Genomic DNA, 26000 nt, shown 5'->3' with positions numbered 1-26000 from the left:
CAGCCAGAAGGGCTTGATGATCCCTGGAGAGATGGAAAGTCTTAAATAAACTATGGGAAAGATGGAACTGGGCCTGAGAATTGAGATGCAGTGACAGGATTTGGGAATCCAGTAGAAAAATCTAAAGCAGAAAGACTCTGTTGAAGGTGCCCTGGTAGAGCCAGGTGTCAGGGCAGGGGCTTTAGGTGGCAGCATTCAGGGGAAATTGCTGGGTGAATCTGACTGTTAATGAAGATGATGCCAGAGGGTGAATCCTTTCTGCATTTGAAATGTGCTGCCTGTGGTCTGCACAGTCAGTAAAGAGCCTGGTTGATCACATCATGGGATTTTTAAATCAGAGAGGTAAATGCTGCTTGGCATAGTTTGTTTCATTATCCATAATGATAGGCTGCACTGCCGTGCATTTCCAGATACTCTTTTTTTTTACCCTGAGCCGTGTTTGAAAGGATTGGTATAGTTTGGCTGATAACTATGGAGCAGAAAGAAAATGGTTGTTTAAAAATAGCTGAGCCTCCACTAGGGAGCTCATTATTTTTGCTGTACTGAAAGACACTTCATTCACCAAGACAGGCTTCCATCAAAGAAGCCATCAATGCTGCCTGCCATCATCTGTCAGAATACCTTGTTCTCTTCTCCATAATTAAAATACAGTGTGGCCTATTTGTTACCCCATTGGCAGAATGTTCCTCACTGCTTGGCTTATGCAGTCTTGCTGAATACAGGGCCAAATGCTAAGAGACAATTCTCAGTAAACTGCCCTGAGATTGATATGTGAGGGGATTATAATTCTGCAGGGGGGGTAAAAGTGTCTCTGAGCTGTTACAGGGGAACTACAAATACATCATTTCAATTCTTGCATCATAAACCACTCATTCCTATTTTACATTGCACTGCAGAGGGTAAACTGAAATGGATGTAACCTACCATTTGTTGTGTTTCTGTGCTGTTTGAGGCAGCACAGCCTATTCACTGTTCGATTTCCTTGGCTTTAGTAGTCACCAAGGGATGCAGCATTCTGTGAAACCAGATGGAGTGTGTGAGAGCTGCCGGGCTACCCTCCCAAACAGGTTTAAGGGATGATGAATATGAAGCAGGAGTGAAACATGCTACTCCATTGTGGTAGACAAAACCTAAACAGATCTTAAACTCCTCTGTGGTCTCCTAACTTCTGCTATCTTACTATGCAACTTAGCTTTAAACATCCTAGAGATGGAATTGTCTGCAATACAAACTAGAGGATACTCATTACATTAAATATTCAGCACCGTGTGTATCATTTATACAACACTAGCAATCAGAAAGTTAGTACCAAAAGATAAAAACTTTCCCCTCCCCTTTTCTTTTTGTTCCTAAGTAGTATTCATTGGTTTGTTCCTTTTATAAGCAGATAGAGGAGCTAATAAAGATAGAAATCAGGTTTTTCTAGAAGCAGCTATCTGGGTTGACTATAATTTATTTGCAGTATAGCAGCAGTCCAAAATTGTGATTGCTGCAAAGTTCTTATGATTAAACTTTCAAAAGGAAGAATATATGTTTAAATGACAAATGTCTGCAGGAAGGACTGACTGGGTGTGCACTGAGACTAAGCTTGAAGTATCAGAAGACTCCTTACAGTTTAAGACTCAGAGAAGGGAAAAAATGGAAAGGATGAAGCATATGATTTGTATTTTGGAAACATGAAGTTCCATAGAACTTACCTTTGAGCAGAGTAGAATTGGAAGATGACACTGACAGAAGTAAGTTAAGTTGCTTAATGTGAGAAAACTGGCACTGATAATGAATGTGGTAAAATTTAGCTTGTTGATTATCATGTGGCATGTTGATTAGCTGCTCTCTGCAAATGCCATCCAAATCCAATTAACCATTCTTTTTTCAGTGTCACTTTTTGATCCCACTTTCTTTACATGCACTGCAGCTATATTTACATTTCTAAAAAACTGTATTGGTGTGCAAGAGTTATACGTTGTACTAACCTGTGAAGCTCCCTTTTCTGACACTCAAGAATAGCAAGAATTTTATATGAAAGAAAGGCCTATGGTTTTCCCATTAGAATTTTCCCCAGAGACTATTTTCTGAAATGGGAATCTACAGTCCAGCTCTCATTTTTCAACTACCCATGTAGCTACACTTACCTTTTTTTAAGCTACAGTTTTCCAGCAGGGTGGCTCTCCCTGTTTTCATGTAGGGTAAATGGCCCAGACATCTGTCCCAGAGACTTGCACTGGTGCAGCTATATCAAGGTTTGGCCATCAATGAAAGTAGTCTCAGGGGTGGGTGATCCCTCACTTCTATCAGGGAACCTACAAGGCCAAGTTGTCATAGGCTGAGTAAGGGATGGATCTGGCCAGGTCTGCTTTTCAGACAGTGCTGCTGGGAAGCTGTTCCTGGGGGGATCTGTTTGGTGAAATAGGAGATGCAAGGGCATCATAAAATTGTGAGCCTTGGGAAAGATTGTTCACATCTGTTGCAGAAGCAGGCATTCAAATGTTTCTTTCTTAAAATGCTAATCTGTTCTGCATACTCCGTGGACTCTCTGCAAAACACTAATTGGCTTAGGTATGCATGAACCCTAGGTTAATGAGATGGGATCCCAGAAACACAGGGGAGGTATGTGTAGTTGTGATAGCAAATGGCAGAATTGGACAGAAAGAGCTGGCTTTTTATTTCTGTTTTTTTTCTTCTGAGATTGTCTTCCATATCCTTGGAGGAGTATGCATCTCTAACATGAGGCCTTTGTCTCAATGCTCTCCTCCTAGAGGCAAGTGGAAAAAAACACATTCTTTTGTAGCATAGAAGACAAAAATGCATTATTTTTCTTTGCAGATAGTTCAAGCAGCCTTGCTTGTACCTTCCCCTCACTCTGAGTTATTACAGAAAGTGGTATCTGGTAGTGTGAATAATGCTGTGTTCCTGCCAGCAGGCACAGAACACATTGGCTATAGATCTCATAAATGTCAGAGGTATATAAGGAAGGTAATTGGGGATAGTTCAAATCTGAAAAACAAAGGGGCTGAAGTGCAAAATTTGGCTTCACTGATGTTCATCCTGAACTTTTATAGACTTCTGAGAAATGGGTGTTCTTGAAAAGCAAATTGCAATTACAGTTTAGCACTGATTTATCGTAAAGCAGCTTAACGAGGAAGTTTCACTGAATGTGTTGTGGGCTGTTACTGTAATGCAGCATTAAATCTTCCAGGGGCTGTTAACACCCCCCCACTGATGCAGGCCTCTTATCAGCAGTTACTCTTACCCAGGAGAAACTGCAGGCAGAAAGGAACACTAGGTACTCCTGGTACTTTAGTTGAGAGAATTTTGCACAGATAAAACATTTCTACTTTTCTCCATGTTTATAAACTAATAAGTGCAGCCTGGCATTTGAGGTCTGTGAAAGGGCACAGTAAATTTCTTGCAGATTTGGCCAAGACACATTGCTCTTTAGTATGAAGTAATTGTGATAATCCAAACCCTTCTCAGTGCATAGGTTCCTCAATGTACTTCTGATTCTTCTCTGGAGGGAAGTCCGGAGAAGCCTCCACAGGGTCCCAATCCCATAGTGAAAAGAAAATTCTGGCTTTTATTTGCTCTCCTTCCTTATCCTGCTTTTGAAGGTTTCACACCATCTGCCTCCTACTTAACCAGTTTTCCACCTCTGGCTCTCAAGACTTTGGTTTTCTGGTTTGCATTTATCATCTTTCAGGCTGCAGTTCTCCCCTTTTCACAGAATCACAGAATCATTCTGGTTGGAAAAGACCTTTAAGATCATCAAGACCAACCATTACCTGTAGCAAATAACCTGATGCTGAAGTTCTTTCTCAGACTTGAAATCTGTGCTGCTTTTCCCATCTTTCCCACATGGCTGACCTTAGTCATCTCAACAGCACAGACGTGATGTGCCATATTTCCTGTTCCATCTTACATGTATGAGAGGGATGTAGCTGGCAATGGGGTTCGGTTATGTCATACTGTAGTCTCTGGTTAACCATTCACTCTGAATGTAAACAGGGTTTATGCTACCAGGTGCTGCCCACTCCTCCCTTCACTGTGTCAGGGACAATAACTGCCTGTTACCTTTCAAGCTATTCTTCCTCACACTATGAAGTTTTTGAACCAGGCTCATCTTCATATTCCAAAGAACACCTGTACAACTGGGGCCTCCTCTTAGTGTTATTGGAGCAGATACTAATGGCAGCAGCGTAACTGCGGTCTCACCGCAATGCGTTAGAGCATTACAGCAAACTGCTCATCATTTCCCAGTTAGAATTCCTTCCAATGTGTTAGCTTTGGTAGCTGCAAGAAATCATGCTCTGTTCCTAATTACAGAGTGACTCATGATAACTCTACCATCCTCCAGATCACTCTGCAATTAACTTGTGTCACTGCTATAATTTGTTAAGTATGATTTAATAAGAAGAGACTAATTTTTGCAGCTCTGTTAAAGGTACATTCAGTTATTCACTGAATAGACTCAGGAAAGACACACAATCTTTGTTTTATTTTAAGCTAAATGAAATGTAAAGATCTGATGAAATGTAATGTGCTCAGTTACTCTGAGAGGAATCCCTAAAGTTTCATTTTTTCATAGCCTTGTGTTCTACCAGAGAACATACTTTACCAAAGGGACTGTTCATTGCTTGGTAAAAGATACACCAAGGTTTTTAAAAGGATGAGTGAACTAAAAAGAAAACCAACATTTTCTTTCAGGGTTGTATTTTCAGGGTTAATTCTCCTCTTGGTATCAGCAGTCTGCTCATTCTGCCTGCTGAGTTAATGAGCAGAAGAGGGGGAAGACTCTGAAAACAGCTCCCACAGCTGGGGCACTGTCTTTAACTTGACATAAAACTGTCCATACTTTTTGGATAGCTACAAAACCCCCACATTTTAATTTCTAGAGCCCCTCCAGTTTTAGTAATAGGCTGTAAACTACTGTTTTAAGAGGGAATGTGGATTTGAGTCTGTTTCAGCAGAGCTCTGTTCACCCCAATTTTCTCTTATACTGACTGGCACTTTACTGGTGGGGCAGAATTCAGTGACTGACTTGGCAAATGCACAAGTGCCTGGCAAAATCTGTGATATTTTCAGACAACTCAAAACTCAAGTTTTGAGATCAAACCTGCAACAGTAGGAAGAAAGCATGAAAGGAAAATAAATAAAAATCCAATGACTTAATGAGGATGAGGAAGAAAATGTTTTGTCTCCTTTGTATTCTTTTTACTTGGTGGGTGCAAGATGTCTGAAAAAGCCTCAAAAAAGCTTCCATGAACTGGGCTGTTTTTTGCCCATTAATGGTGACATTGCAGCAAGAGTTCACTGGGGTTTTGCTTGGGGCAGTTGTTTCAGGGATGAATAACCCTTTAGACCACTCTACAGGTGGCATTCAGGACATAAAGATGCTGATCCTTTCTGTCTTTAGATCAAAATGAGGAGGCTGACAGATGTGCTTTTAGAATGAAATACTTGACCCTGTCTCTCTAGGTCAGGGTTGAAGCAGACTGGTAAAACTGTCAAAAGGAATTTGTTCTGCCCCAGCCTTTAAGGTGCCTGCCTTGTGAGAAAGTGCTGAAATTCCTTTAAAATCATTGAAGTGAGTATCAGATTTTTACTGTTCTGTTACCTGGATGAGAAGCAGCTGCAGTCAGTGCAGCATGAGTAGATGAGGAAGCAGACTGAATCACCTACAGATAAGCTGCTCCCATTTCACCACGGCTGCAGGATTGATATTTAGGCATCTACCCGCACTGCAAGTGGGTGTCTGTGTGTGTCTGTCCCCACAGAGAGGAAATGGGGTTGCTATTAATATTTCTCTGTTCATTCCAATAAATATCTTTCCACTTTCCAGAAAACAGACTTTTACCTTTAGCAGTTTGTTCTTATTGCAGGAAGCATGTTGAAGAATTAGAAAAGGTATAGGAGAGAGTACCTAGTAGGACAAAAGGTCTCAATGATTTCAAGCTGTGTGGAGAGGTTACGAAAATTAGGCTTGAATTCATTAGAAGGCAGGAGATTAAGAGAGGAAATGATTGAAATTTAAGATTCTGCATGGGGATGGTGGATGGAGCTGAAGCTGTGTGGGAGCAAGTTAGAAACAAGAGCGTTAAAGCGTGACAAACAGAAACTAAAAATAAGACATGAAAAGATAGAAAAACTAATGCATCAAGTGGATTTTTACAAGGAAATACAAATAATAAGTTTTAGGCAAAAGAAGAATTAACTGGAACACCTAAGGAAATGGGGAGACCAAGGGGGAAGCATTGGAAGGATGCCACTTTAGAGCCTCAAAGCCAGCCTGATTTCAATATATGTCCAGTTGTTACCTGTCTATCTCTGTCTTAAGTGAGCACCAGTGCTTGATATGGGAGTTAAATCCCATACATGACTATAACTCCAACAGTGGAGGAAGTGTTGAGCTTTATTTACCTTACTAAACCTTGATGTCCTTTGCCTATTTGACCAAAACTTAGTTGACTGAGCTTGCTAAGGCTTGGTGTGTCAGCACACCTGGAAAGTGAGGTACCAGTGTAACCATACAACTGTAGTGCACAGGGAATACAAGGTAGCTCCAGAACAATCAAAGATCAAGCAATACTTTGAGAATTTCTGCAGATGGGCCATGCCATTGCAGTTTGCTTGGACCTCTGACAGTCGGCATAAATTGATGCAGGCATAGCACCACTCTGATTAAAACAAGGCTAGACAAAGTCCTCCCATAATAATGGTGAGTTCATTCTTCTAGATAATGGGCTTGTCCTGATTATGTTAAAAGGTCTATGGCAGTTGGGTTCCAGATTGCGAGTCCTTTTGGGCTGTGCCTCATGTGAAAAAAGAAATGTCTTGTTGTGAGGCCACTTCCCTGTCCTAGTATATACTGTGTTTGACTGTTGGATTTGGGCAAACCCAGCAGTTGTGCTCCCAGTGCTTCTGTTTTTTTTCCATCTGTGCTCAGCAAACTGACGTGCGAAATAACGACTTTAGAACCAATAAGGTTATAAAGAAGGTATGTTTATTCAGCGCTGGGTGCACGGGGGATCGCTCCTCCACAAGCGTGCACACCCTAGGACTATTGGCAAGGTCATTATATGCCACAAAGTAATACATATTCATCTATACTGCTGCATATACATTAGGTGTCCGAGGATAGGGAGGGGTTATTACAATTAATCATTAGCATAGTTGTCCCCCGAGCTCCTCCTTGTTGCACTTGCGCAGTATCTTCTGGTGGTCGTGGGCAGGGGTCTTTGGGATGAAGGCCGTATGTCTTCCTCGCTGTGCACTTTTCACCTCTTGGCATTCCTTTCTGGGGTCTGCACCAGGGTCTTGTCTTCTCTGCAAGTTTCTGTGGGAGCATCCTCCCACACAATACCTTCCCTCACAATTCAGGCCTTATCTATACATTCCAAGCCTTATCTATGCTAAGCAGTGCCATCCTGTTTACTCCTTATGTGTTAGTCCTTTCTACCAAGGTAGGCCATCTGGTTTTCCTCAGATCAAAACCTGTTTCATTAATCAAAACCAAATGACTGCCTTTCACAGATGCTACCAACTCTCCATGAGAAACTGCCAGAAACTAAATGAACCTTTTTCTCACCTGTACATAAGTTGGTTTAGAACCCCCAGGTGATCCTGCAGCTCATGAGATTTAAATTGCAAGCAGAGCAAAATGTAAGCACTCATGTTTATGTAACACATAAAATTTTGTCCCAATTGTAATGGAGTTCAAAAATGTGCATTTTCGAGGGCTGATATTTCCTGATGCCAGGAGCTGGCACTAGAAGGAAGGTAGGGATGCAGCTGGTGAGCATGTGCTGCCTGCCAATGTGGGAAGGAAGGAAAATGTAAAGCCTGGAAGCTCTGGACTATGATTTGCAGAAACACTTCAGAGGGAGCCTACAAAGACTTCATTTTGACTGCCAGATTTCCTAGCCTCTGTGCTGCTTGGAACAAAGGTTGGAAATGCAGCTCCTGAGGGGCCAATGGTATTTACACAGCTGACAACTTTCATTTGGAAGCTACAAATGGACAGTTAACTCTACAAGTAAAATGTCCTCCTGAGGTGAAAGGGCTGCTGTAAAGACATGCTAATCAGCAGTCCTTCTTGCTGCAGTCCCATTGTCATGATGCATGCTAATTGTGCTTTAAAATGGCCATGCAACAAGGAAGAGCTCACTGCAGGTTGTTCTGCAATTGGTGTTGAGAGAGTGGCCAGGGTGTGGCCTGATCTTTAAAAGGCAGCCTCTCTTGCCTGTCCCATTTATAGTCTTTGTAGGGTCCTGCTACAACTCTACCAATTTCTCCAGAAAGAAAGCATTGGAACTGTCTTCCTTAAGTGCAGTTTGTTCTGCAGAGGTGCCATGAATCCAGCTGGTGTGTTTACTATAAGGGAATTCTAAGGTGCCCTCCAACTACCTGCATCTCCTAATGTTTGCCTGTACTGATTCCCTTGAGCATTAGTTCCTTGTGGATTCAAGACAGTCCCTTGAGGATAATGACAATCAGTGTAAGTTGAAGTGGTTCCTGGCACAAATTACAGCATCCAACCCCATGCCTGAACACTTTGGGTCAGGTATGTGTGTGCAACTGTAGCTAAAAGATACCTTGGTATCCCTTGTTGCCTCTGCTGGTTTCCAACTGGATCAAAAGCTCAGAGAGAGTTCCTCATAAAACAAATGCAAAAACCAGAGTCCTTTCTGTGCCCCTTTCTCACTCCAGAGACAGATTAATATCCAGTTAGCTCAGGGCTTTTTTCTGCCAGCCTTAACAAGTTATTAAATATAATGCAGGATTGCTCCTGGTTCTCAGTTGAATAAGAAAGAGTGGAGTTTGGAAAAGGCTGAGAATCATGGTGCTATCTTGTATTCCCACAGCATCATTCCTTGGCTTGTGTTGGCTCCTGCAGTGTTGAATTGCAAGACTCCGTGCTCTCTCTGGGAGGGAGATGTTCAGGCACATAATTGTCCATGTATGCAAGCCTGGGGGGAAAGTTACATCTTTCTATCATCTGCCTGGTGCACAAGCTGGATAAATAAATGAGCCTGCAGCCTCTCATAATAAAATGTACTTGTTGCTCCAGCTCTTCTGCTGAGTTATAACTTAGGAAGTCAGCATAGCCTTTGCATCTTCTTTGTGAAATCTATGCAACTGAGGTTTGTGACACAGAGCTCTATCTTACGTAGGTGAAAGTCCTACTAAAAATTGTGCCACATTAACTGCTGAGTTCTTTGTTTCTAGGGTCTGCTTAACATTTGGCAGTATTGAAAGGAACAGGAACTGAAGATGAGATCGGGTACACTGTATTTTCAGGTCAGCTAAAATAATCGTGCTGTATTTTCTTCCATTTCTTCAATTCTTAATGCTAGCCTACTACAAATTTGAGTCTATCTGAAAGAGGAGATGTGACCAAACACCCTCGATTAATTAGTGGAAGTGTCTCTGCCATTCTCTGAATGTCATCTTTTATTAGAGAGAAACCAGTCTGTAATTTTATGTGGTCCTGTACTGCTCTTATTCTATTAATTTCATGCACATTATTGTCTAGCTTCTTTAGATGTAATGAAGCTTCCACTCAATAAAATGGATGAGCTTTTTTACGTGCTATCATTAGTATCAATGCAAATACTCCACTTAAACCTAAGATCCCTGGCAGTATTAACTCTGTCTCTCCATATGAGAAGGCATTATGAGTTTATCAGATTAGGGAGAACAAAGAGGACACTAACAGAGAGTCTCAGTGGCCTTTGGCTGTCTGTGTAACCTTGGTCACATCACTTAATCTGGCCACGCTTCACTAACAAGTCTGTCATTTTCATGTATTTGTGTCTTCTCCTTTTGGAGGCAGCCTGTGTGTGCTGCAGTTGGATTCCATCTCTGTTGCACTATATAGGTGATCTTTATCACAAATACCACATAGAGCTAGGAGGGTCAGATTTTCTTCACACATGTATGCAGACCTGAGTGCAGGGTGAGAGGGTTTGTGCTCTGCTCTGTCCCTCATTAGAAACAGTCCATTGTTTCTTGGCACTAATGTTCTCTAGCTCTATCTCTGCTCAGTTAGTTTCCGGAATTAAACGGTAGCTGTTAATTACTTTGCACATATGCTGGGTTTTCACTGCAACGAGGGGACTGCTTGGCTCAGCACAGCTATGCACTGTTGATGAGGAGAGCTCGTTTCCTCTGGCAGTATGTCAACATTTCCAGTTGACCTGTGTGATCACAGTGTCCTGTTTGACAGCGCTGGGTCTTGCAGGAGTGCAGCCTGCTGGAGTCCATCTCAGCTGTGCAGCAGGCAGTCACTCGAGTTCTTTCCAGAAACAGAAGCACAACACACAACTGTTTTTCTACCACATCAGAAAAGATCATCCCATGCTAGTAAAAGCTTTTTACAGGCCAGCAGGCAGGAAAAATGTTCTCATCTCCTCAGGCAGAAAGTCATCAGTCGTGTGCTTGTGGTAATTAGCAAAATTCTGATTCAGTCATTGGAGCAGTGCCAGTTTGTGCCAGATGAGGAGCTGGTCCATGTGGAGTCAGTTGATATAGCACGATACAGAATGGGCTGAAGGTGCTCTGGGGATGTGGTAGCTGTGTGCTGAAATTGAGCCCCCAGTAGCAGCAATGCAGTCCCAGTACCAGTTTATTCTGGGTTTACCTTTCTGGTACTTTATTTACATCATGTATATATATAATTATATATCTCTATTTTAAAACATTGTCTTTCTATGTGAACATGTTACGTGCATGTGCCTACCTTTCCAGCATGTGATGAGGGGTTACTAAAGCCTTCAAGAGCAGCAGCATGTGGTTAAACTATCAGCTGCACACAGACATGATGGCTGCCTTGAGGGGATCCCCTCAGGGAGAAGGAGTGTGAGCACTCTAATTCAGTCCTAAAAAAGCTGGTTAGGAAATAAGTCTATTCCCCTTTCTGCTTACCAAGCTTTGCATTTATAGGAAACCAAATCAATTAGAGCCAAAGCATAGTTCTTAAATTTTTTGAAGATTTTGAAACTCTCTCCAGCTCTGTTCATAAGTATGTGTTCTTAATATAATATCTTAATGTTTCAAATTATCCATCACTTTAGTTTCCCATTTACCCCACACCCACACAGATACAATATTCCACTTGAATGTGTGAAAATGTTTATAGATTTAATGAGTGAATCATTGTCTGTAGAAAGACATGACTTAACAGTGTTACAGGTTTTTTGCATGAAATGTTTTTATATCTCACTGTTTTTCTTTCTTGGTCGTTATTGGTACCTACATTTGAGCATGGTAAGCTTAGAGGGAAAAGTTCATGGGGCAGTGTATTTGTCCTTGCAAGTTTGTTATGGAGTTGGACAGCTCAACAATATTACTTTTTAAAAAAATTAAATGGGATTATATTCTTAAAGTATAGAATTTTGCCCTATTTATTTTCCTCCTCATCTAGATAAGCCTACACAGTTATACACTTGATACTCGTTCAGTGAAAACAGTAAACACATTATAGGTTTGAGCTTATTAAAAAAATGGAGACTAATGTATGTTCCTGTATTGTCCTAACACACTGCAGGAATCTTGCTGTCTTCAGAGCAGATGAGCTTAATAGCAGACAGGCATAGGGAGAACTAATAATATTTCTGCAGCTGGTAGATAATCTTACTTGTTAGGTTCTATTCAATTGCATAGTACTATTTTTATTAGGTGCTTGCCTACCAGGACTTCTGGTTTTATTGTTGAGCTAGGCTGAGTTGGGAGGTAATATTCTTTAAGCTATGGACTAAAAAGCCTCCTATATAGCTGCAGTGTCAATGAAGAGATTGGCCTTTCCCAAATAAACTGTATGTGTTCCCTCTTTTTGGGGTCAGATACACAAGCAAGGAGATTGCCCTTGCTTGAAAAGCAGGTTTCTGAAGCATCGTGAGCTCTGGTTGGCATGGTACCCTCAGTCTTATGCTGGTTAACTGTACTGGGTAGAGCTGGCTAAACTGGGTAAGAATCCCTTTCCTTGTCATTAAAATTATGGACCCTCCAGGATGAAGTGCAGATACTGTTTTAAGGCTGTATAGCAGTGCTGCATGGTACTTGGCTGCAAAAAAAATATAAAAACATCAGTACATTGGAAAGATGAACTGTCAGAAGAGAACAAAAGCCTGATCATGTGGAGTGATGGACAAACTGTGAGAGTTTGTCATCACATCTCTGGAGATTGCTCTGTTTTTCCTTCTCAAGAAAATGAGCACTTCAGCTTCATTTACAATCTTTTGCAATTTCTGACAAAGTCAAGAGGTGTCGTTCAGTGTCGTATTATCATGCTGGAAGAATGTTGGTGGTTTTTAGCCTGCTGCAGACTGAGATTTGTGGTTTTTCCGTACTTCTTATGATGGAACCCAACCAATTCTTTGACCCCCTGAGCAAGGTGAAGGTCCAGCAGGTATGGAAATATTCCTGAGTTTTCATGAGCAATTTAAGAAGATCTGCTGAAGTGAGAGGGAGAGAAAAAATGTGAACCACAGCTGTAGAGATTTTAGAGTGCTTGCCACCATCACAGCTCTGGCAAAAATAGATTCAGAGTCTGGATGCACATTTATCTAGGGCTATGGGATTGTCAGCTTAGGGTTGCAAGGCTAAAAGACATGACTGGCTAGAGAGATGTAGTGGAAAGTGCTCTGGGAATGGTTTCAGCAACTGAAGAGCCCTTGAATGCGATGAAGCTAAAGGCGTAGAGAGACAAGTCAGTGACCCTTTAAGGAATTGCCTTTCCAATCAACTGTGAAATCATCAAAATGACAGTTCCTACCTCATAGTCAGCTTGTGCTTGAGCATTATGGAAAGCTTTAGACATGGATTCCTTTTTTTTGGTTACCTCAGGTATGAGGATGGCTGACTGAAGTTTGTGGTGTCTGTAACATTCAAAGACAGGCCTGATGCATCACATAAAATGAAATCAAAGGCCCTAGGTTTCAGGTAAGCAATTCAGCAGAGCAGTGTTCCATTGTAGCCTATGATACCATCTCACTTTTTGTGTTAATGAATGATTCTCTTTGTCAGCCAGCAACTGTTTGCTCAAGTATATATAATTCAGCTTCTGAGCCTTAGAACTGCATCTTTTCTCAATGGTGTGTTGCCTAGGGAAGGGGAAATCTTAGCAGCTCGGAGCGTGGTGAGAAATCCAGTTTGCAGATGTAAATATGAAACATCACAAGGAATATACATGGCTACCAAATCTGCAGCCAAAGGAGCTTGCTCCCGTTCCTTGGGAACCAACCACAAGAGTTAAGGTTTTGCTGCAGTGTATTGACAAAGCAACAGAAATTCTAGGTTGTTTTTTTCTTTTTTCTCCCCTGGAAATTGCATTAAATAATTTTCTTCCACCCACATTTATTTATCTATTTATTTATTTTCATAATGAATTGGAGTTCTGCTAGGAGGAGATGCCTTTCTTTTTTGTTCTGGTCTCTGTGATGAGTGTGGTGGGAGTGTTTGTTTCCCACAGCTGCTGCCTTTGTGGCCAGCTGCAGAACAATTGGTGAGACACCATATGGCTTTCCCTAATTTTCACCAGCTGTAGGTATAATCAGCAGGATGATTGCAAAGTCCCTCTTCCTTCCATACAAAAACTCTGGAAAACAAATGCAGTGATGCATGGATATTTAATGGAAGATTGAAAACATGCCAGGGTTTCTGGAGTGGTACAAGACCTGCATTAAATTATTCTTGTCCATGTTTAGCAGCACCTGGTTCAATATGCATCCAGTGAACAAACTGTTGGTGTTCAACTGCTGCAGCTTATCTGGAGTAAGTGTTTCTCAGTGCTAGTGCGTCTATGGGGAAAGGCCAAGGGGAACATAAGCACAATGAGGTTTCCTTTTTGTACCTCCACACAAAGATGTCCAAAAGCGCTTCCTTTCTAAAAGTTTTTGCATGTTTAGATGCACCTTGATTTCAGTCTCTTCAGTCAGGGGAGGTTTTATTAAGTGAACCAGTGAGTACTTACCATGTTACCCTGTGTACAAGCCAGCAAGGTAAGGGTTAACTTTTACCTGCAGTCATTAAAAGTATCAGGATTAAGCTCTGCTTGTGCTAGTTGGCAGTTAGTTCTGCTCTCTCCACCATGCTTGTCACACTAGGTGTGACATTTCAGAGGTGCTGAGCACCTGTAGCTCCCATTGCCTTCAGCTGCTAAATCATTCAGCACACCAGATCTTCCAGAACAGCTGGAGTGGGAGGATTTCTTTTACTGCTTTTTACCTTGGAGTTTACTTGGATTGTGGCTGATCTGAATGGAATGTGCTTTTTAAAAACCAGACACTGACAGCCTGATCATCTGCTTTTTCATAAAATCAGGTAAGGTACTACATTCCCAGTGGCTGGATGACCCAGTCCTGCTGGATGGGGGCTGAATGCTTGTCTTGGACTAGTGAAATACTGTGTGACCTAACTGTGCTGAAGTTGCTTAAAACCTCTGTAAGTCTCCATGGTGTTTGTTCATTGAATGTGCTAATTGCTAGCATTTGAATTATTAAAGCAGTGTGAAGTACAAATGGCTAACAAGGCACCATACTAATGGGTGGTAGGGCTGAGGATTGTGACAAACCTGCATAGACATATAGGGGAGTAATGGTATGGAGGAAGGATTGTGTAAAGGCAAGTAGAGTTAAGTCTGCTTTGCATTTCACAGGTCAGTTGATTTTTTTAGTTAGAGCAGCCAGTACACATTTACTAAAAATCATGGCTTTGGTAAAAATAAAATTAGATGCTTCCCTCCCATGTGACTAAAATTAATATTGTCCTGAGAGCAATTTGAGAACGTTCCATAGAAGATAAATCTTTCTGCTTTTGTTTAATTGTTCTCATAGAGGTTCTGGGAGATGCAGCAGGCTATGTAGTACCCCTTGATCATCTCTTGTTTACCATCACAGCAGACCAGAGCTTCAAATGTGCAGGGGGCAGAAAATGGTGACTGGGAAGCTGAATGTCCATTTAGAACATGTGGGAGGGAAAGGATTTTATATAAAGTATTAGTAGTGGTCTGGTGTCCAAACTGCTGAGAATCTGCACTTTGCTGTGAATATTTCAGACTTCTGGAAATGCTATCAGCATAGAGAAAGAAACATGCACATCCCTGAAGAAATTCTAGTTGAGCTAAATTGGAGAATACAGTTGAGATTTATATTTAATGTGAGTTTGTGGGAAAGATGAATTCAGTTCTGGCACTGGGGAAACTGCAGAAATCTCAGTCTTTATATTTGTGGCAGGAAGACACCTTGGTTACGTCCAAGCTTTTCATAGGCTAGAGGTGGAAAGATGCATAGCAAGTAACAGTTAAGGTACCATTTACTGTTACATGAAAATATGCTGCATTTTGAGAACAAAATGCAAAGCAGAGGGAAGGGTACGTGCTTTAGTTTGGTAAGAGCAACTTTAGTTTAAAAAAAAGTACAAAAAGGCAAAAAGCTGTTTAATAGAAAGTGACCAGTGCTACTCCCAGCAAGACTATTAGTCTTGCTACCAATTTAAAGCAAAAAAAACCCGACCCTATCAAAAAGCCAAACCCAACAGCAAAAAATTCCTCCATTGTTCCTAGCTACTCCCAGCAAGACTATTAGTCTTGCTACCAGTTTAAAGCAAAAAAAACCCGACGCTATCAAAAAGCCAAACCCAACATCAAAAAATTCCTCCATTGTTCCTAGTAGAAATAGCTGCATAAAAGCTCTTGAGTGGAATTTGAATTTCAGATTAATTAGACTGCAATGTTAATTAGTGCTAGTAGTCCTGAGACAAATCTGGTAATTAGTGAGTTGCATATCCAGTGGGGAAGACCAGCAGAACACCTGTTTTAGTGTGGCTCCTGGATGTAAAAGAAAGATTTGCTGTATTGTGGCAGTGTTGTTCATTTTCCTAGTTCTGAGCCTTGTCCTGCAACCATTTGTATGTGAGTTTGAGTTTGTGAGCAGTTTCTCTAAAATCATAAAATATTATTTTCTGTTAGGCTGACAATGCTGGTCCAAGTATTACCTGGCAAGTGTGAAGATGGTGACTATGGATCTGGAATGTATTATTCTTGATTGTTTAGACTGGAGTAATTAACAGTCAATTGGGCTTTTACAACTGGATTAGCTGCATCTCAGGCTCTCAAGACAAATGTGTATAAACCTCAGACCCCAAAGTGAATCTGATCCACAAAAGGTTTAAATCCAAAGACAGGCATGCAAATACTTCTCTCTAAAGACAGTCATGATCACATAAGGATCCTCCTGGTCTTCACCAATGTTACTGGGTGTTACTTGCTCAGAGCAGTTCCTGCTCAGCTCTGATGAGAACATCGCAACCACAAACCTGTAGAAGGTAGGTCCTCTCATTCCTCAGCCTCTTTGTTTACTAGGAACTTCCTGTTTGGTTTTACGTGTTTATAGCAATACTGATAAATGAAGACTTGTTTTGTAATTAAATCCCTTTGTGTTTTGACCACTTGTTTTCCTTCTGAGAAGGAATTAGCTTTTGCTCCTCTACGTTACAGAACAGACATTACAAATTTTAGGTGTATGGGAGCTTCAGCATGAAGCAACAGCTAAGGTCTGTGGCATTAGGGAAACATATTTGATCATAGCTCTGAGCACTAATTAGTTGCCCTTGGAGCAGAGAAACACTGTCTTCCTTCCTACCAAAGGTTTTGTTTTAAGCATGGGAACTTTTGTATCCTGACCAGAGACACTGTCTGCTCAGAGATAATTGTATTTAAAAAAAAACAACAAACCAAAACCAGACATGTTCAGGATTAAGATTTCACTTGGCTTTAATTAAGGATGTCATTGGTTGAATAACAAATATGATACTGAAATGTCCAGGTGCACTTTGGGGCACAATTTATCCATATTAAATGCTGTAGGTCACTCTGGGTAGTGTTTTCTTCTGAACACGAATCTTTGGCAGCTTAAGGACAGACTGTAAGAAAGGTGAGGTTCAGAGCAATTTACTCCATTTGAATTTGACACTAGTGTTGACACAGCTCTGATCTGCTTAAGGTCAAGAGGCAGAATCTCTGTGTCAGCATGAAGTGGTACTGAAAACCAGAGCTTTAAGTGTAGAATAAAAAGGGATTGTTGCTAAGGAAATGTGCTTATTTAATAGTCTGTAGTTTGTCTACCAGTCTGTTCACCATCAACTTAAATATGGTCTTTCTTAACTTGATACAAATAGAGTGGCAAAATGCACCCCTTGGCCAGGAGCCAAGCAGACTCAGCAGAATCCTGAAAGAAAAATAAAACACCATTCAAGTACACAAATAAAAGTGAAGATTTGTGTCTTTACTTTGAGTATAGTCGATGGGTTTTAGAAACTCTTGTGGCCAGAAACCTTAAAATCTTCCAGTACAGGTTGTTTGGCACAGGAAGAATGTTCCACAGCAATACTTTGGTTTGTTGTTTTTTTTTCAGGAAAATTCAATCTAGTTTTATAGTATCTTGTACAAGCAAAAAAAAAATAAAAATAATACCATGTAAGACACAAGTTAAAATACTGTGAAATGCACCCATGGTATAGGCTAGTGTTTTATCCTGTCAGTGCCTTAGTCTTTTGGGGATGGAGATGTATCTAAGTAACTATATGTGAGAAAATCTTGGCCATGTGTTAGGTGGGGCTTATGCCTCTTGCTGGAGCCATGGATCTCATGGGTTTTTGTTGGTACTCCCTGCCCAACCTCAAAATGTAAGTGTTTCTAAATTTCTGTGTGTATCATGGTAGATGCACTTCAGAAAGGAATTTCCAATACTTGAAATCATCTTGTGCTGTAAGTAAAATTGTAACAGATTCTTTAGCAGAGGCACAGGAACAGGCATTCTCCTTTGATGTTCTTTCCAAGCAGAGTTTCCACAGTAATGAAACATGACACAGTCAATGACAGCTCAGCTGAAAAAAAAATTGGCCAGTTAGCAAGAGGCTCAGCATATGTGCCCCTTTGGTGCACCATCTTATATCACTGTTAAAACCTGAATTGTCTCTCCGTGATAAATCTGTTCAACATTACTGGATTTGGACTGTGCAGAATTAATGTGTACTTTTCGGATATGTTCCAGCTTAATTCAGACTTGTGTAATTCACAGCATTAGAAGTGGCCCAAAGTGATACTTCCTGCTTTGCTAGTTTTGCTTTTTTTTCTTTTTTTTTTTTTTTTTTTTTTTTTCCTTTAAACAAGATGGCTGTTGTCATGCAAAGTACCTTTCAGAGCCATCAACATGTAAAATATCTCACTGTAAATAAATTTGGAGTGTTCATTGCCTGTCTGGAATCCTACTTCAAGCTGATCTGAGTGGAGACTTTAGTTTGTTTTCATTTATACAGGTGCTGATGTGTGACTAGTTCCAAGAAGGTAGTTTTCCAATGAAAAGACACCCTTAATTTATTTTAAAATGGATTCCTCAAACTGCCTTGTCCTTGCTGTCTCTTTCCAGAATCATGTGATGCTTCCTGAGCAAATTCACATGTGTACCTAAGTGAAAGGAAAGTAAGACAAACTGGAGGAAGTGAAACTTTCACAGCCAGTTTCTGAGTTCAGAACTGCCTCCATAAGAAAACAGTTGGTGAATGTGCTCTGAAACATGGTTGATAGAAGTCATCAACTCTTAGGAGGAAGGGAATGTTGCAAACATGTCAGTTAACCATTTTCTAATTAGCGACATGCTCTGTGTGATATGATATATATATATATATTTCTATATGACCTTTTTTTTCATCAGGGGAGAAGTGAGGGTCCGCAGAGACACACACTCCAGCAGAGCTGAGCCAACCAGCCTAGAGTTGGCTACAGGTTGAGCCTTTGCTGAGCCTTCTCTTGCCCTTGGGCTAGGAGGGTTCAGCTGCTGGGACACAGCCTTTTGGTACCTGGGGAAGGCAATGTTTTTTTAGAAAAAGTCATTATTCCAGTTTGGCATTTGTGCTCACAAGTTTCTTTCAGCTTTTGGTTTAATGGTCTTTATTTAGGCAGAGGCATGTATTCCTTTTATTTTGGGAAATCTTCTTGTCACTTCATTAGACCACTTACAGCTGAGTGACAGGGAATTTAATTTTCTTCCTTTCTTTGCTACCATTGAAGAATCCTTCTGTGTCTCCTGTCACCCTGTCATGACTGGAGTGATGTTTGTGCTACAGAGATGCTGTAGCACAGCTTTTCAGCTCAGTACTAATAAGCCTTCTCATATTCTGGTTTGGTGTCACCCAGTCTTGCTTTTTGTGTTGTAAAATCCTTTATTCATCTGTTGCTTAAACAGCTTAGTGGTTTGACACATCATTTTAAATTCTCCTGGTAGGAATAAGAAGAGGGGCAAATACTGGAGATGATGGAGACCTTTAGGCATGTGATAGTGAGATTTTGTCACTCTTAGCCTGACTGCTAATAAGATATTTAAATGGAACAGCCATGGAATAATGTGCTTGACATGAGTATGGAGGGCAGCACTTACCCTAACAATAGATTATTCCCTTGTTTCTGAGGAGGAAAGAAGTATTTAATTTTACAAGTTTTAATGAAATGTCAGCACTTTGGGTCCTAGTTAGAATACCAAAAGTTGAATTTACATGGATGAGAGGGTTGTCTGTGCTTATATATGATTACTTAGGAAATCAAGGGCATCACTAAATTCTTTGCTGTTTGATTCACAAATGGTTTCTTATGGACTAACAGTATTTCATCCACATCCAAAGAAAGGAGCAGCAGGATTATAAATAATCCTGCATCATAGCTACAACTACCAGGTACTCTGAATTTTCTTAGTATGGCCCTTCAGATGACAAGACAACAGTTGTCTGTGCCCTTGTCATTGTCAGATGCAAGAGCAAGCTGAATAGAAAGAAGCAAAACAGCAATCATCACTATTTAAAGTTGTTTAACTTGAGAAAATTCACCTGTCCTTGCATCAGTGTATATGTGATTTTATGTACATGTGTAAGCACACACATACCTAGAAAAGAAATCAAATCCTTTCTATAGGTACATATGTGTGTGTTTACCTTGCTTTGTTTTAAATATTCCATGACAGTAGAGCTGAATGTATTCTGAAGGGAAGGAGTTTGCTATGTTAGGAAAAGTTTTAGTTCAATTTCTATTTTTTTTTTTTTTTGTTGTTGTTCACTCTTTACCCCTTCCTTCCCACCCCAGTGAACAATTCCCTTTATCTATGAAATGAACGAACTCCCATCAGAGACTTGTCTCTTGGTATCTGCCCTTGAAATCCCAGAAACTGAAGAAAAGATAGCATAGCAGTGCATCTGGAAAACTTATCTTCCACAACTTTGTATCACTGCTATATTGCGATTTGCTTCCTCTGTTCTCTAGCTGACCTATACATATAATAGAAAACTTTCACCTATATTTCTCATAGTCAAAAGTTACCTTATCTTCAAGGAACAAGAAAATAGGTTCATTACTCAAAGAAAGACAAGGAGATGTCATCCCATGCTGCAATTTTCTAAGTGTTTTGTTTGCGTTTTATAAGTGACCACTTACTGAACTGGAAATTGCACTGGGGGGGGGAAAATAAAAGGCACAGAAGCTTTTCCCATTGCTATTTTGTTTTCTAATTAATCTTGTCCATTCAATCTTTATCTGCCTTGCTGATATGGCATTTGCTTTTATTGCTTGAAAAAGAGTAGAGAAGAGGTGTGAATACCCTCCTCTGATAATGCATTTTGATTGCTTTCCCCCCACTGTTTGGAATGCTTTTAGGAACACCAAGGCTCTTAATTTTTCATGTGACACTGGTTTCCCACTGCTCTGGGTTATTCAACTTGGTAAACATTTTGCCTGAAGGATTACATTTACTTTGATGCACAAGATGGCTGAGCTGAAATTCAAGCCTTTGTGATTGCAATTGATGAAGACATAATTAAGACAAGCTGATGTGTATGTTTAATAACTTTTGAATCAGCATCTGAGATGCAAATAGTTCCTGCTGCTAATCACTGCAGAACAGTCGTATGTTAGGCAAGTGCTTGAAGAAAAGGAATTCCCTATGACAGGGGTTACATGGAAGTGCCCTTTAACTCAGCTGGATGGCTGAAATTAAGCTTACCCCTGTGGCAGCTATGTTTATTGAAAATTAGCATGTTCCTTACATGGCTCACGCTTTTTTCATGCTTCCAAATTCCTGAAGTCTGGCTGAATTTTCTGTTTTTCTATAAATGCAGTTGAATAGCATCTAAATGTATTTTATTTGAAAAATGAGTCACTACCTGAGTACCTGTCCATGGTGCTGTCCCTGTCTTTCCTGCTGCAGCAGTTTCCTTTGGACCAGTACATCCCTCTTCTAGAAAAAGGAGCTTTGTCAGACTTCAACTTTGTGATATGTATTAATTAGATGAAACTAGATTTTGAAAGAAAAATGGAGTATAAATGATTGAAAAAGATCAGCTTTTAGAGCTGCAAAGTCGTGGAACAGACTTGATATTGACATCAATTATTTTAATGTTTTGTCATTTAAAATGAAGCAAAGTGTGTTTAAAAATGCCTGTGAAATGAAAGTTTTAGAATTATTGTTGCAGTTTGGAACAGAAACTACACTCTGAGCACTTCTCCTAGAACAGAAATTCCAATTTTAGCCAATACTGGTGAGACTGAAGAATATTCCCTACCTCATGGCTCTCCTGTGCACTCATAAATGAGTGCCTATAACATCTCAGAGTTGAATAGCTCCATGTAAGTGCTATTATTGTTTATTGCTAATTAGCATTAGTGGATTCAGGTCTCTCAGGAACCCGATTAAAGCAGAAATAGTAATATTCAGGCCTTCACATTCCTATTTGTCTTTCAGTGGGTTTTATTTCATTACCTTTGAGACTATTTAAGGAATAATTTCTTGGCCTCCCTTGGTAATTCTGTAATCCATTAATGCTGAAATATCTTGGGGACTTCAGATCTTGGGTTATTTTTCACCCTGTAAATGTTTCTTGAAGCTGTTTAAAAAGCCCTTGGAAAGTACAACAACAAATGCCAGACAGTGTAAGTATGTGTGAATTTAAATTATGTAGACACTAATTCTATGATAGGCAAATCCCACTTTGTATGCAGTATCACTTCCCCATCTGCAGCCCTCCCTGGTTAAAATGGTGAGGGTAAAGTGCATTATAAAGCTAAAATGTCTTAGTGGCTGAGCAGTGCTAGCTTGTCATTACTCTTCAATATTTAATGTGGCATTTAGAGGTGAGATCGAAGATTATGCAGTGTACCTGCCATTGGCTCTACTCAGAGGGCAGGTATGACAGCCCAGTCTCCAAGGTGCTGAAAAGTATTTGTGGTTCCAGGTGGTCTCCAGTGGCTCATCCTAAGTGCCTTGCTGAAACTTTGCAGCTCCCAGCCTGTTAGACTGTTTTTACAGGCATACAATGAATTTAGGACATTTCTCAATTGAAAAAGGCAACAGGCATGGTAGATTTGAATAAGAGGAAACCTATGGATGGCAGGAAGGGGGGAGAAGATGCTTGACTTAGTCAAATCAATATCTTCCTCTATATCTTTTGTGATTACTATTTTAAGCCTCTCAGAGGTTTGTTCATGCTAAATAGTTTGATAGGTAGGACATTGGAAATCCACTGATAAAATTCCTAGAGAGGTATCATCCTTCTGTGCAGAAGAAAAGTAGTTCTGATGCTTTTCACAGCTTGAACTTCTCTTCCTGCAAGCTACTGTCACAGGTGATAAATGATCCTGCAAAACATGAACTTTTGTGTGAGCACATTATCTGCCACTGTGTCCTGGGGTCAGAGTTTCCCCAACACGTTTACCTCTTCTTTTACCTGCCAAACTTCAGCTGGAGTTTTAGTTTTTGGAACTACATGTTTTTTCAAACAGTATCTTCTCATTCCTTTTACCTCTGGATTAAACAGCCGCATGTCAAATACAAGACTTTAACCTTGCACAGTGAAGAAAAAACCCATAACTTCTGTTCAGAAGGAAGCAGCATGCCTGTGACTGCCTTTGCACCATGATCCTCACCCTTCTCCACTGTGCAGTCTGTTAGGATCCTTGTGCAACAACCTCATACGATGTTTGATTACAAGAAGTTGAATATTAGAAAAATTAATTAAATAACATTAGAGTGCTTGTAGTTCCAAACCACACAGTGGGTCACTTGGTAAAGCGTAGAGGATGTGATGCTGTGGTATGGTAAACTTATTTAGTAATAATAACGCTTGAAAAGTGCATTTCACTAATGTTGGTCATTACTAAGGATAACTCAAGAGTGTGTTGTGAAACAACATGTTACATGGTGGTGATGGAAAGCTACTGGACCAAGCGTGATTTAATTTTGTAAATCCAAAGTAATGCAAAGACTCAGCACCACTGAATGAAGCAGCTGGATCTGGTTTTGAGCAGGGCAGTCAGGTGACAGTGAGGCATTAATCCCCTCACAGCTCATAGATGCTGGATGCTTTTCTGAAATTATTCAGTATATAATGCTAAGATGTTAAGTTTTCCAGGAATGGGCTATCTTGCCAGGTATCTGTACCTTCACCCTTCCTACTGATCTCATGATACAATGCAAAGCCCAGATGCTTCTGTCAATAGGGATGATGAACTATCTCTTTAACTTGACCAGCCGGACACCCGCTGAGTAAATCTTGCTGGTATTAACAAGGCTTTTAGGGGTGTTAGGCCAAGCTAGCTCTTAGAATCTGTCATTGCACTTTTAAATCTTCATCAGAACTAGAGCATTGAGTCTTCCCAGAACTGTATTAATTGCTTTTCATGCTACTGGGAAGGTGTGTTTTGTGTCTTGCATAGCAATTACAGGCACAGCCACTGAAGATTTTAGTGTTCCCTGTTTTACTTCCTCCAAAACTACCGTTCCTCTTGAAACTTTTAATAACCACCAGCTACCTGTCTTTGTGAGTCAATAGTTTGAAGGAATAAACAAAACTGGACTAGCTTTTCAGCTAATGCAAATCAGCCAAGTTTTTGGCTGACTCTGCCAACATATAATTCTTTCTTTAACCTTTGGGTGGCTTTCCTTCACAAGGGAATGTCTGATACCGTGGTGGCCTTAGGTCCATAAAACAAAGTAAGTATAACTTATGCATCTAAAACCTGTCATCTTTAATCTTGATTTCCAGAGTGCTTTGCTGACCAAAAAGCAATTTTAAAAGCTTTATTCCTCCTTTTTCTGTCAAAGAGGTCTAGTCAGAAAATAGTGTAGAGCAAAACCATTTTTCAGCCTAGATGAAGTGCATAAAAATTATAAATCGATTTTATAGTGCTTGTTGAACTCGCTTGTTCAATGATAAATTATTCCAGTTATAGAGTAACCAATGCATTCCTTGTAACTATCTACTCTCTGAACAGTGACAGCCTACAACTTGTATTAATATAAACCATACTGAGCAATCAGTAGAGCATATGCAGTGTTTCAATGCAATATCAGCACAGAAATCATGACAAAATACTTCAGGGTGCCAAGCTAGTCTATGGCAGGGAGCTGGTAATCTGGTCTGGTCTTCAGAAATGTTCTACAGGAGCTACAGTGGGGTTAATAGGGGAAAAAAAAAATGGTTGACTGCCAATAAAGGGCTGAGTGGCAGTTTATTTGTTGATTTAAAACAAGTATCAGATGCCAATTAAAAGGGTCTCCCGCAGTCACTGACTGAGAAACACTGAGGGATTGATTAACCATTTACCAATGGTCTTCATTACAAATGCATTTGTTCTATTATCCCAGCATGTACTTCAGGGAATAGACTAGTTTCTATTAATTAATTTGAGCATGTTCATGTGATAAGCATGAGAGTCTGGCATTTAATTTGTTTTAATATATAAACCAGTACTTGTATTGTCTGGCCTATGTTTTTCAGTCATAGATAAAGCATATCTATTGCTTTGGAAGAATCTGTCTATGTAAATGATCCTTCATAAGGTTTATAGGTATCTCATATAACAGGTAAGAGTCAAATTACTGCATGTTCCATTAATATGCTACCAGCTCTCTTGGTTTCCTACTCTATTTCTGGCCAATGACCCGAAAAGATTAAGATGCCACTGAGGAGCTGAGTAATGAAAAATATTGTTTTGAAAGGCCCAAGCTGAATGTATGTTGTCCTTACATTCCATGATGCTTTGTTCAGCACACTGCTATTTGATGACTATTCCAGACTTTCTCCCAGTTTTAGTCCTATATTAAAGTCTACCCTAGTTCTGATTTGATGTTTGCAGAAATTACATTTGGAATGAGATACAGAAGGAGGAAATATCTCTTAAAAGTTTGATGGTTGAAAGAAATATCTTTAATCTCTCCTGTTATTAGTACTACACGGGCTTTCAGAGAATGATAAAGCTATCACACTAAACCACTTAATTCTCTTTCTTTTAGTAATATCTTCTTTTGGTGTTTTTTTTTGTTTGTTTTTTGTGGTTTTTTTTTTTTCTTGTTCTTCTCATATTAGTTTTCTGGCTCTAGGTATACAGCTAGCTAGTCTTTTTGCTCGTTTAACTAGTTGCACTGTTCTCCTTTTAGTTTGGGAGTAACTCAATGCAGTTACAGTTTACTACTGGCATTACTTTGTATATTAAGTAGCTGCTGCAAGGGCAGTTGTGGAAAAAGAGGTCATCCAGATGGTTCATTAGGATCAGAAGCATGAGAGGAGGCAGTCAAAAGGAGACTCATCTGATTATATGTATCTTAATCCTGCTCTTGCTACTAAACCAAAGGAAACTCAAGAATAGAGCAATAGTTTGTGTGATATTTGCAATGGAAATGGTTGCATGTATAAATTAAGCATTTAAAACTAAGTTGTTGCTGATCATCAGATGGTTCTTTTCATGGTATAACTATGCAACTACACCACCACTTCTGTGCCTTGTGACCCCTTGGGCTCTCTGTAGTATGTGTGTGTGTGCGTTGAGACTCTCTTGCTGTAGAGGTAGATGAGATGGGTGGTCTGATCTAACACCAGTCAAGGCTAATGAAAATCTTATTGTGGGTTTTGATTAATATTGAATGATGAATCAGACTGGGAGGGGTGGGGAGGGTGTAGCAACAACTTTCCAG

This window comes from Chaetura pelagica, unplaced genomic scaffold (assembly GCF_000747805.2).
Source record: "Chaetura pelagica isolate M959 unplaced genomic scaffold, ChaPel_1.0 scaffold45, whole genome shotgun sequence".
NCBI lineage: Eukaryota > Metazoa > Chordata > Aves > Apodiformes > Apodidae > Chaetura > Chaetura pelagica.
Note: the sequence above shows the minus strand (reverse complement) of the source record.